General features: G+C 46.2%; 1 non-coding gene across 1 annotated transcript; it reads left to right on the top strand.

Annotated features, from left to right (window-relative positions):
* Positions 1-7,878: 7,878 nt before the first annotated feature.
* TRNAS-UGA (transfer RNA serine (anticodon UGA)) lies at positions 7,879-7,950 on the top strand. Its single transcript has one exon. It is a non-coding gene; the product is annotated as a tRNA-Ser (tRNA).
* Positions 7,951-11,300: the final 3,350 nt, after the last annotated feature.

Genomic DNA, 11,300 nt, shown 5'->3' with positions numbered 1-11,300 from the left:
AAATTGTGTGGGTCTGCTCAGTGACTTTAATAATTTTGTGACGCATTGGCAGCAACTTAGTGATCTTACCTGGTCAGCTAAGTTACCATCTTACTCATCAGACGGAAGGAGGAGAACAGCTGTGTCTACGGTTGCATTAAGTACTACATATATAAGGAGTCGGCCCGAAGGATTCCAAGCGGAGTTTCTCCAAAGTAGTTGTGTTTAAGACCACAGCCTAAGTAGTGCTATTGTTTTTTGTTTTCTGAATAGACTTCAGATGGGAAATACACATTTCGCAACCATGGAAATACTCTTCAGGTGTGATCCTAAAGCCAAGGAAAGGCCAGCTGAGTTGCTGTTGGATGGGACATAAGCACAGCTTCACTGCTGGAGAGGGAAGTCCACTGGCAAGACAACACATAAGCTGCCAGAGGTCCCCTGGTGCAACCACAGAAAGTTCCATGGGTGTAGATGTCCCCACCGGTGATGTTCTGCTGCTGGGGGGAAGAATAGGGTGTGTCCGGGGCCGTGGAGGATACGCAAGATCCTCAGCTTCCTTGTTGTCCTGACACACCTCTAAAAGGAGCCCTCAGCTGGCATAGTTCGTGCCTTCCCACTGACTGCAATGGGAGTTAAAAAAAAATGGCCACAAAAATGTAAGAAAAAGCTGCACCTCTTGATCTGGCCACTGTGGGCTGGCAGGACTTGGGAAGCGGCAGTGACCCCGCCCTAGAATCTACCACCACAAGGGTCACACCTCGCCCTGCACAGCTCCTGGAATACTCTGATCTGCACAGGTGTTCCATAGCGCTCTCATGGGACCAAGGATCCAACCACTTCACATGTACTTACACTGACGCAGGCAGTGGGATACTATGGCCCAGTGGGGACACGCACTCACACCACCCCTACCTACCTACCTTCTCGGTGCACTGCAATTAACCCCTGAAGTCTTCAGTGAACCATAGTTCCTTCTTGTCTCCAAACTGGGAAATTATGGTTACTAGGATTGGAACAAACCAGGATATTAAACCAATTTCAAACAGTGGTTTAAGGTCCTCACTTGTTCCACTCCTGGTAACCATAGTTGCCCAGTTTGAATGCAATGGGAAACCATGGTTAATTAACCCAGGAAGAACTGAATCGCAGTGCATGGAGAAGGGAGGAGAGAAGGTAATGAAAGGAGGCTCATTAAGCCAAGATACATATGTCTGGACATGGCCTGTATCTTTTCAAAGCATCTCTCACACACACAAGACACACAGCAGGACAAAGAGCTTGGGGAGAGGGGAGAGGCGGAAGCTTGCTATAGTGATGCATTATACGGCTCCCATCTTGTTTGCAAGCCTGTGTCATCCAGACCTCATTAGCCTGTGCCTTTTAGGGATGGATCTGATGTCCTTGCGTCTGTGCCCTTGACGGTAGCTTCATGCATGAAAATTAAGCCGCTGAAACTCCGCAGCCACCAGGCCACTTGCTCTGTGTGGAGGGGGATGTTTTCTGTACCCCAAGCTGCTGCTTTAAAAGCACCAGTAGCAAGACCAGCTTTTTAAAATATTAATATCTCTACTTACGGGACAGGAGCTAGTGAGTGTGAGGAGACAGAGAAGACTCCTTGCTGAGGGAACTCTGAGCTGACTAAGTGACGTTCTTAATTGTATGCCTGCCAAAGGGAAAACTATCCTGCTTTGTCCTTCATAAATAAGTTTGATTCTAGAGAGAGCAGTGTCAGCATGGGGCCAGATTAACCATAGGGATGTTCGTGCTCTCTTGCTCTCTTTCTCTCTCGTTTACTGAAGCCTATTTTGAACTAACTTTGAATCAGGTTAATTGACTGACCTGTTGCGTCAACCCACTTTTCACAACTCTTGCTCTAAATGACTTCTTTGTAATAAGCAGCAAATTAAAACAAAATAAAATGATATGTCATGTCATGTTACACACACACACACACACACACACACACACACCGTACAGCCAAGAATAAAAGGAATATCTCATCAAAAGAGATATTTGTATAAGTTTCTGTTGAAAACATAGCTGTTCATTTTAATAAATTCCGTCTTTCCCTGAATAAAATCAAGGAAATAAACAACATGATAAAGTAAAACCAATGAATAGGAAGGAAGGAAGGAAGGAAGGAAGGAAGGAAGGAAGGAAGGAAACAGAAGATAAACACAAGTAACTCATCATTATACCAGGTCACTTAAAACTTCCTTTAAAAGGAAGGCTGTGCATTTCCTTCTGAAGGCATCTAATGTAGGGCTTGGGCAGGCCTGTTCTAATGAACGATTCTACAGAATAGAGGCCACCACAGAAAAGGCCTTGCTCTACAACCTACTAGAAATTTACTATGTACGTAATGGCAACAGGGAGGTGCAACAGACAGTTTTCATAATGGAAGGTCTTGCACTGTGTGGTCCCATAAGGATCTGTATTGGGACTGATCCTGTTTAACTGAGCTAGAAGTCATTGGGATTTAAGGTCAATTGTGAACAAGCAATGTTGTGAAGTGCTACCATGGTATTCCATCACTACTCTGCTCAACAGGTAAATGAAAGGGAAAAAGTATCTTTACCTTTAACATGTTTTTGCAATTTAGGGACTCTGGCCTAAGGTTTGAAAGACTAGGTATGACCAAACTCCAAAGCCTTTTGCCTGGCTGTGATATTAATATCTCTGGAGACCCAACAGATGTAATTAACTTCCTTCAAAGGCACCTCCCTTTGACACTCTCAGAGGCAAAATTCTACTGGTACTGATGGGGCTACTTCTCCCATATTGGCCCATATTTTTTCAGCAATGTATGTTTAGCCTTCATCGTCACCTCACCTGGAATTTCAAATCCCACACTTGAAATACTCCGCGCTCAATACCATTTTTCCCTCATGCGAGCTGCTAGGGAAGCAAAAAGAAACAAACTATGTCAAATCTCTGTCAGAAGACAAGTGACTGCATTTTTACTATCTTTACACTTGCAAAACAGAGCCTCCCTAATTGCCTTCCTGATATGGGAAGATTCCTGGTTTCCCTTCAGCATCTACCACAGGGGCCTCCAACCATTTGGGGTTAGTGGGAACATTTGAATTTTGAAAAAGTGTCATGGGTGCTCTCACAGAATGGCTGCCAGGGGGATTGGCCATTCATAAAATGGCTGCCATGGTGAGTGTGGCTAGTCAAAAACATTTCCCAGAAGGCAAATTGGTGAGACAAGAAGAATCCAAGAATCTAAGTACAATGCAAAGGTGGAGTCTGTGAGTGCCAAAACACAAAACCACTCTTCTGAACCCAGATAAAGAAGATGCTGGGGGTAAGCACTTCACTCTGCAGCATGCCAGCCTCCCAGTTAAATTTTTTTCATTTAAGAAAATCTTAAGAGATAAAAATCAGGAGGGATAGAGAACCTGGAAGGCACCAAGAAATTTGTCCACAGGCGCATTGGTGCCCATGGCTCCACATTGAAGACGCTAGACCTACAGGAATTTGCAAGTGTTGCAGCTGCTATAACATCTGTATTGTTAAACTAGAACGTTACTGCACCAGCATTCCAGGAGAGATACCCTCGCAGCTTAATATCTCTGGCCTGCCATGGAGCCCCCAAGGAGCCTGGGTAAAGCTGTCTGCGTTTGGGTGGAAGATCACGGCTGGATCCAAGGGGGCATTGGAAGATCCGTTGCCTGCTGCTTCATGAGGAACCATCGCTGAGTTCTGCACTTTCTGGAGAGAGGTGGGCAAACTGACGGACTTGATCAATAGCCTCATTACTTGGCTTATCAACATAAGCCGGGCAGCAAACTGACTGCCCTAAAAAGCCACTGGGATGGGGTCTTTTTAGCCAGACCTGCCATGGGTGGCAAGTCACCCAGTGGTGGTGCAACACCGGGGGGGGGGGGTTGCCCCTTCAGGGTGTTGCAACAACGAAGGCCCCACCCCTTTGAGACTGGGTCCAGATATTTCTGTAAGTCCAGTAGGTGAGAGCTAGGTGGTTCTAGAAGAGGTTATAAGGGATTCTCCTGGGTGAGAGTGTGAAAGAAGCACATGACTAGGCTGCAGGACCAGCTGTGTGCTGAACAGTTGAACCCAGTTGAGAGGTGAGCGTGAGGCTCTGCTGTGAGGGGCTCCAGCCTGGGTCTATGAGCCATCCACCCTGTGAAGAATACCTCTCCCGTGTCCTTGTTGGCTTGGCTGGTGTTGCATTAACAGTGGCCTTGTATGATTATTGGCAGCCTGCTGGTATCAAAGGAATTAATGATGTGAGTGGGTAAGTAGATGAATTGGTGGTGTGGTGAGTGTGAGTTGGTCATATGAGGTGAGTCGATATGGTGAGGTTAGTGGAAGAGGGAAGAAGGGGTGATTTGCGGGGGTGGATTTTGTTTCAAATTAATACTATGATCTTTATTTTATTGGGGGGGTGAGTGGGGGGGTGTCGGGGGGCTAAGAATGTGCCTTGGTGGATTAGCAGGGGAAGAGGTTGAGAGGGGAGCCCTGTAACAGTGGTCCTGTGCCAAGGGAGATATGGCATTGGTGGGAGAGTATGTCATCTGGGAAGAAAAAAGGGCAGGTGTCTGCAGGGTCTCCGTCCCCCTTTCTGGCCCTCCCACCATCTCAGTATTCTGGAAACTCTACCCCTCCGGCCTGGTACGGCTGCAGTTGGATGCTGTCAGTTCATAATAAGCCTGACTCATCCACGATTTAATCGTGGGCACAGAAGCCAACCTGTGTGCATCACTAAGACCTGGGTTGGCAAGCTGGGAGGGGTACTCAGTGCAAAAAAGCACAGGCTGGACAGTTTGAAGAGGGGAGTCATTGTGGCCCATTAAGATGCCATCTTCCTCACCAGGAGACTCCTCCACACAGAATTGGGGTTTGAGGGCCTGCATCTAGCGCTGGGCAGCTTGGGGGGCTGCTTGTGTACCCCCCAACCTGCTACGCTACAGACTCCCTGATTGAGCTGGCCTCAGATGTGTCGCTGTGGAACCCCAAGGCTGTGGTCCTGAGGGACATCAACATCCACGCCGAGGTCTCTGTTGGATCAGGACTCCATGACTACCATGGGGATGTCCCATCTTGCCCCTGGGACTATGCATAAGGCAGGACATACCCCTGGTATTTGCTCCTAGGTGTGAGAGGGATGGTCTGAAGACGGGGGGGGGGGGGCATTATTACACCTGCCTGACTAGAGAAAAGGCCACATTTGCTTCTTGGTTTAGGGCTTTTTAACACTCATTTCAGCACCACTCATTTCAGAAGTCAGCAAGCGATTCATATCTTATTGGAGTAGTGGGGAGCAGTTTCCCAGTGGGCCCAAAACATCTGAATCAGCTCCAAGATTTCTATGCATTATGTGGAGTTCACCTGGACCAACCCTGGAATAGCGCTTTTGTGTTTCTTGACTTGTATAAGGCAATTAAACTTCTCTCCCTGGACTCTTTCTCCTCTCTCTGCCAGCCTTGCTCAGTTACAAGAAATCCTATAAGCTTCCTGCATTTGTCCATTGTTAAAAAAAACAAAACCCTGCTGTGTAAGGATTTGGCAGTGAGCGAGTGAGAAGGTGCCTTTTTCAATTAATAATAAAAAAAAATCTTTAAAGTGCATGTTGCCTTGAACAAGAGGAAGCTTAACAAGGCCACCTGGAACAGGAAAGGCCAAGGTAAGAACAGCCGGGACTTCGCGACCCTTTGGAGGATTGTGGAAGAGATGCTTGGAGCAGCACACGCTGAAGGGTCACTGTTGATCAGGGAGAGGACCTTTTTTGTTGGAACCTGGGAACAATAAGTCTAATGCTTGTGGTGTTCCCCCCAAGCCCTCCAGTCCAAAATCTCAGGTGGAGCAACTCATGTGAAAATCACATTTCTAGCCCTCATTGTGACAGAAGGTGCTTCCAGATGAGGACCCTAAGATCAGCTTCAGCGGACCTTCTCCGAGAGCCCCTACCAAAGGAAACGGGGTGGGTGGCTACTAAGAAGAGGGCCTTTTCTGCTGTAGCACCCTGGTTGTGGAATGAGCTTCCCAGAGATGTTCCCCAGGTGCCTCCATTGTGCTCATTTTGGCGCCAGGTGAAGACCTTTTTTGTTTTCCCAGGCATTTTAAGTTTGTTTTCTATCTGGTATGGTATTTTAGATTTTTGCACTGCTGCTAGCTTCTATTTGGTTATTATTTTTATTTTTAAATTGTGGTTTTAAATTTCTACGCTTTTATATTGTATTCTATCATTTGTATTTTATTGTCTTATATTGTATGGTTTTAATTGTTGTGAACTGCCCAGAGAGCTTCAGCTACTGGGCAGTATAAAAATGTGATTAATTAATTAATTTACCAACCAAAACATATTGTGCAGCCACTCTGTCTTTTCCTCCTTAACAGGGGTGCTTCCAGACAACGGGGTTGTAGCACTACCAATCGGAAGGTTTTGTACAGTTGTTCCGTTTTTCTTAACAGATTTTCCATGGTAAGAAAACAGACAAAAGAAGCAGTGGGAAAACTGGAGGGTTACAAGTGGAAGACAGGGACACCTCCCCCACCCCACCCCAAGAGTAAAACTCTGTGAATGGGGCAGGGTGATGGTACAATAAAAGCTTCATCAGGAAGCATCCCAGATTTGGGGGGTGGGGGAGATGGAAAAAGCTGCGGGAAAACTTTTGTAAACCACCCAGAGAGCTTTGGGTATTGGGCGGTATAGAAATGTATGAAATGAAATGAAAACATGGGAAGGTGACAATTTGAAGACCCCGGTAAAATTCCATCAATGAGGCAGGAAAGTGCGCGATAAGAAAGTCACCTGGAAGCCACCGCCCCACCCCAAAAGGAAGGAAATGCATGGGCAGTCTGAAAAGATCTGACATGCTGGGCAGCAATCTTGAAATAACTACTTATTATGTATTTATTTCATTTTTATACCTCCCAATAGCTGAAGCTCTCTGGGCGGTTCACAAAATTAAAACCACAAAAATACAACAGGAAATACAATAAAAAATAGATTAGAACCACGGAATAAAAATACAACCACAGTAAAACCTAGCAGCTTGGCCCCATACCATCCTGTAGCTCTGCCCTAATAGTGCCTTGGGGAAGAAACGTGTTGCCAGTGGATCCCAGCAGAAATGAGAACGGGAGGCAGGAGTGGCACAGGTAATTCAGGAAAGAGGTTTCGCGCCTTTGCTTCCATGCAACCTTTGCAGGACGGTCAAGGCCAGCGGCATGCAAGGAAGCCACGTGTCTGTCCTGCTCACCGTCGGCTTCTACACTTGATCCTAGAAGGATAAGGGGAAAGTGTTTAGCAATCTGCTTTGGCATGTAATGCCCTTTCTTCTTCGGTGAGCCTTTGTGGCTACCCTGCTGGCAGGAAATGCCAATACGCCCTGCTAGTCAGGGTGTTTGGAAGAGAATCAGCATGATTCACAGGTTTCCTCCTGCCAAGGGGGAATGTGGTGCTGGAGAACATGAATCAGAAATGGCAAAGGCAGGGTAGGTCTTTTACCACCCACTGCACCCAGGATCTACGGACATTGTCAGGTGGTTACATCTATGCCAGCCTTTGCCAACCTGGCACCCTCCAGATGTATTGGCCTAAAACTCCCCTCATCACCAGCTAGCTCAGCCAACTGTGCTGAGTTGGGGATAGCTGATCTATGCCTTCACCTGCTGATTTCTGCAAGATCAACCCAAAATCAGTGAGATGGAGTCATTTCTGTCTTTCTTACTACGTGTAAATTCAAAAGGAGGGAGGCCTTTTATCCTGGCCCAATAATAACAATAACAACAGATAACAGCCACCACCATGTAATTGTTAATGACAAACATGCTAATTGTGAATCCAGACCCTTGGTTTTAGCACATGGCAGGAGAGCAGCATTAAAAACAGAACCCACTACCAGGACACATTGATACAGTAGGGGCAGGGGTGTGGCTCAGTGGTAGACCATCTGCTTTGAATGCAGAAGGTCCCGGGTTCAATCCCTGGCATCTCCAGTTAAAGAAGGATCAGGTACCAGTGGCTGGCAAAGGCCTCTCCTTGCTTGAGACCTGGAGTTCCACTGCCAATCAGAGGGGACTATACCAGGCTCGAGGGACAAATGGTCTGACTTTTACAAGGCAACATTCTATATTCCCATGTACAGGGCTAATACTGGCCTAGGTTAATAACTGGTATCATTAGTGGTATGTCATGGAAGAGGTACATTATATTTTGTAGTCCAAGCTGTCCCTACAGATCTGAAATAATGGTATCTGGAAAATGGGTTAGCAGCATGGGTTGGCAGTTAGTGTATATAGGAACCTAGGAAGCTTGCCTTATACCAAGAGCCTTTCTGCACGAGGCATTTATTGTGCAGTTGTGATTCCTTGCTCACGGTAGTTTGCAGGTGTTTCCTACAACATCATCATCCTTCAGGGCCTCTTCTGTTCTTTGCAACCATTATAGTGTCTTGTTTTGTTTTCTAACTAGGAAAGTCTGGTATTTCCATGCGGCAGCATCAAACTCTAGTGTAATTGCAAAATTCCACTGTACCACAGAGCCACCTAGTGGGTCTGTAATGGAACGTATAAAAAGGCAGAGAAAGCAAACCCCTGGAAAAAGCATGTGTAAAGGAGCCGACCTTAATCCCACAAAGAATCTGGAAGGAGAAGCTTCAGTAAAGTGCTGGCTTAAATGCCTCAAGTAGAAAAGCCGCAAGTTAGACCATGGATATAGCCCTGTATTGTTGACACTGACTGACAGCAACAGCTCTCCTGGGTTTCAGGCAGGAGTTTCTCCAGCCCTACCTGGAGATGCCAGGGATTGAACAGACAACACTGTCTGTGGTAAGTTTTACTTTATGGGGGTGTTTGTTGTTTTTTAGAATGTCTGCTGCTGTTGCTGCTTTTATTGTGTTTTTATTGTTTTGACTGTGTTTCTGCCATTTTTAATACTGTATTGATTTTTATTATGTGTTTTATTGTTGTACCCCGACTTGGGAGGGCTCCTGGAGTGAAAAGCAGCCAAGAAATATTTTAAATAAAATAAATTAATTAAACCTGGGACTTTCTGCCTGTGAGCCATGGCCCTGCTCCCACGGCATGTGCAGTCTTCTTCCCCTTTGGCCCAAATGGGCCACCAAGGAGACCTGGGACCCTCCTTTAGCCCAAGCATTCATTTGGGGGACCCATGTCCTCATTTTTCATGGTTCATTTGTGTGGTGCTACTGCTGCTGTTACGACCTGCCTTAGTTCAGGCTGTGAACCAGTGGAAGATCCACACCCACTACATGAAGACCAATAGAAACCTGGTGCCCTCCAGAAATGTTGGACTTCAGTTTCCATCAGCCCCAGCCAGCATAGCCAATAGTCAGGGATGATGGGAGTGTAGCCCAAAATATCTGGAGGACGCCAAGTTGCCTACCCCTGGCTTAGAGTCATGCCCATGAAGCAAATAAAACAGCTAGTAGAATAGCAACAGAATAAACACAAAGTAGTGGTCAGACTTTACGGGGGCGTTTTCATTGTTGCATGACCATTTATTTTTATGTCATCTCATTTTATTTGGAGTACATACTTATTTTTTTAAAGTATAAACACGGTGAGGGTGAAAATAGATGCTATATTGACTGGCAAGTGATGAAATGTTCAGGCAGGGCTGTGTAGGAGGTGTCATCAGTGCCAGCCCAGTCACAAGAACGTAAGAACATAATGTCAGATCATGAGAAGAACCATGCTGGATCAGGCTGAAAGCCTGTCTGGTCCAGCACCCTATTTCCTACAGCGGTCAAGCACATCCTTGTGGGAAGCCCACAAGCAAGTTGAGGCAGGTTAGTTGAACATCTCCAGTTCCAGGAGTGAATTGGAGATGCGACGCAAGAGTAGCAGTCAGGGCCAGCACCAAGCGGAGGCATGGTTGGGCCCTATGACAAGACCCCCTGCATGTGCTCCTCCTCTTCACCTGCATCCTTCACCTGCCTCTCGCTCTGGTCCAGACAACAGTGGTGATAAGAAGAATGAGCAGGAGATGCTACAGCTAACTTCCTCCCTGGCTCTCTGCCTGTCAAGCAAGCAAGCGGGAGCAATGATGGGAAAGAGGAGGAGGAGTGAGAGCAGCTGGTGACAATGGCAGTGAGAAGGTAGACTCACTAAGGGAAGGGGTCCATTTGGGGTGTCTTGCCCAAGGGACCCCAAAACCCCAGAGCCACTGTAACACTTTTTCTTCAGGGTCTCTAAAGGGGCTCACAACAAAGGCCTTGCCAGGGACAATTAATATATATCATTTTAATTTCTTAATTAAAAAAATAATGCACATGTTTTACATGCATAATAATTCACTTATCACCAAAACAATAAAACAGAGCACAGCCCTCCCAAAGTTCTGTCTTTCAGCTTGAGCCCACAACAACAACAACAGCAACAGCAAAATAAATAAAACTTCTCTCTGAGGCTTGATTTTTCTGCTGGCCAAGGAAAGAAAACAGTCGCTATTCCGTTCACTCCAGCTTTGCAGCAATCTTCTCAAAAATGGATCAGGATCCAGCAACACAGGAACAACTGGTTAAACAGCCCTTTATACAGTATAAAAGAAAATAAACAAGGAACTCATAGTGTTTGTTAAAAAAAAATCGCAACTCTTAAAAAAAATTACAGGAAACCTTAGTACTAACCTGTCTCAAGGATTCAGGGCCATATACAGAGAAAAAAGCAAGCTTCTTCCAACCTACATTGCGGTAACTGCCCATAATGGTAGTCATGCCCCATCTCACTCCCTTACTGAGCATGTGCAGGAATATTCCCCCTCCAGAATTCTTAAAGGGGAAATATACCAGTGTATATACCATTATACCAGCACTGGCGGCTGCTGTTGTCCAAATTACGTCATTCCTCTTCCACGGCCTTCTATGAGCAGATGAGACGTTAGTCATTTCTGATGATGTGTGGGTGGTGGCATGCGTTGCAGCTTATGAGTAATGCTGCCACACCCACCTCTGGCTAGTAAAAATCCATTCATACATACCCTGCTCTTATCTGCCAGGCGTTGTATTTATACAGCCTGATTGATTCTGAATCAATTAAAACATTAAGGCTTTGGGGTGCTTTGGGGGCCATGAAAGCTCCATCGCGAAGGGGTGGGGTGACAGAAAGCATGGTGCCATTTCTAGCAAGTGCAAGACGCCTGGACCTCATTTGAAGTTGCCCATGGGCCCATGTGTTTACATGGCTGCTTCTCTCAGCCAAGACACAAAAGCAACTTCTCCACAAATACACCTGCTGCATAGGGTTGCCAGCTGCCCCTGCTCGCTATGCCTTGGACAATGGTGGCAATTAGCCATCAGGTTTAGCTCCCTGCCAGGGAAAGCCTC

Source organism: Heloderma suspectum, chromosome 9, assembly GCF_057233095.1.
Source record: "Heloderma suspectum isolate Gila_16-S chromosome 9, 16-S_ref, whole genome shotgun sequence".
In the NCBI taxonomy this organism is placed as follows: Eukaryota; Metazoa; Chordata; class Lepidosauria; order Squamata; family Helodermatidae; genus Heloderma; species Heloderma suspectum.
The sequence above is the reverse complement of the archived record's forward strand: the minus strand, read 5'-3'. Positions and strand labels throughout refer to the sequence as shown.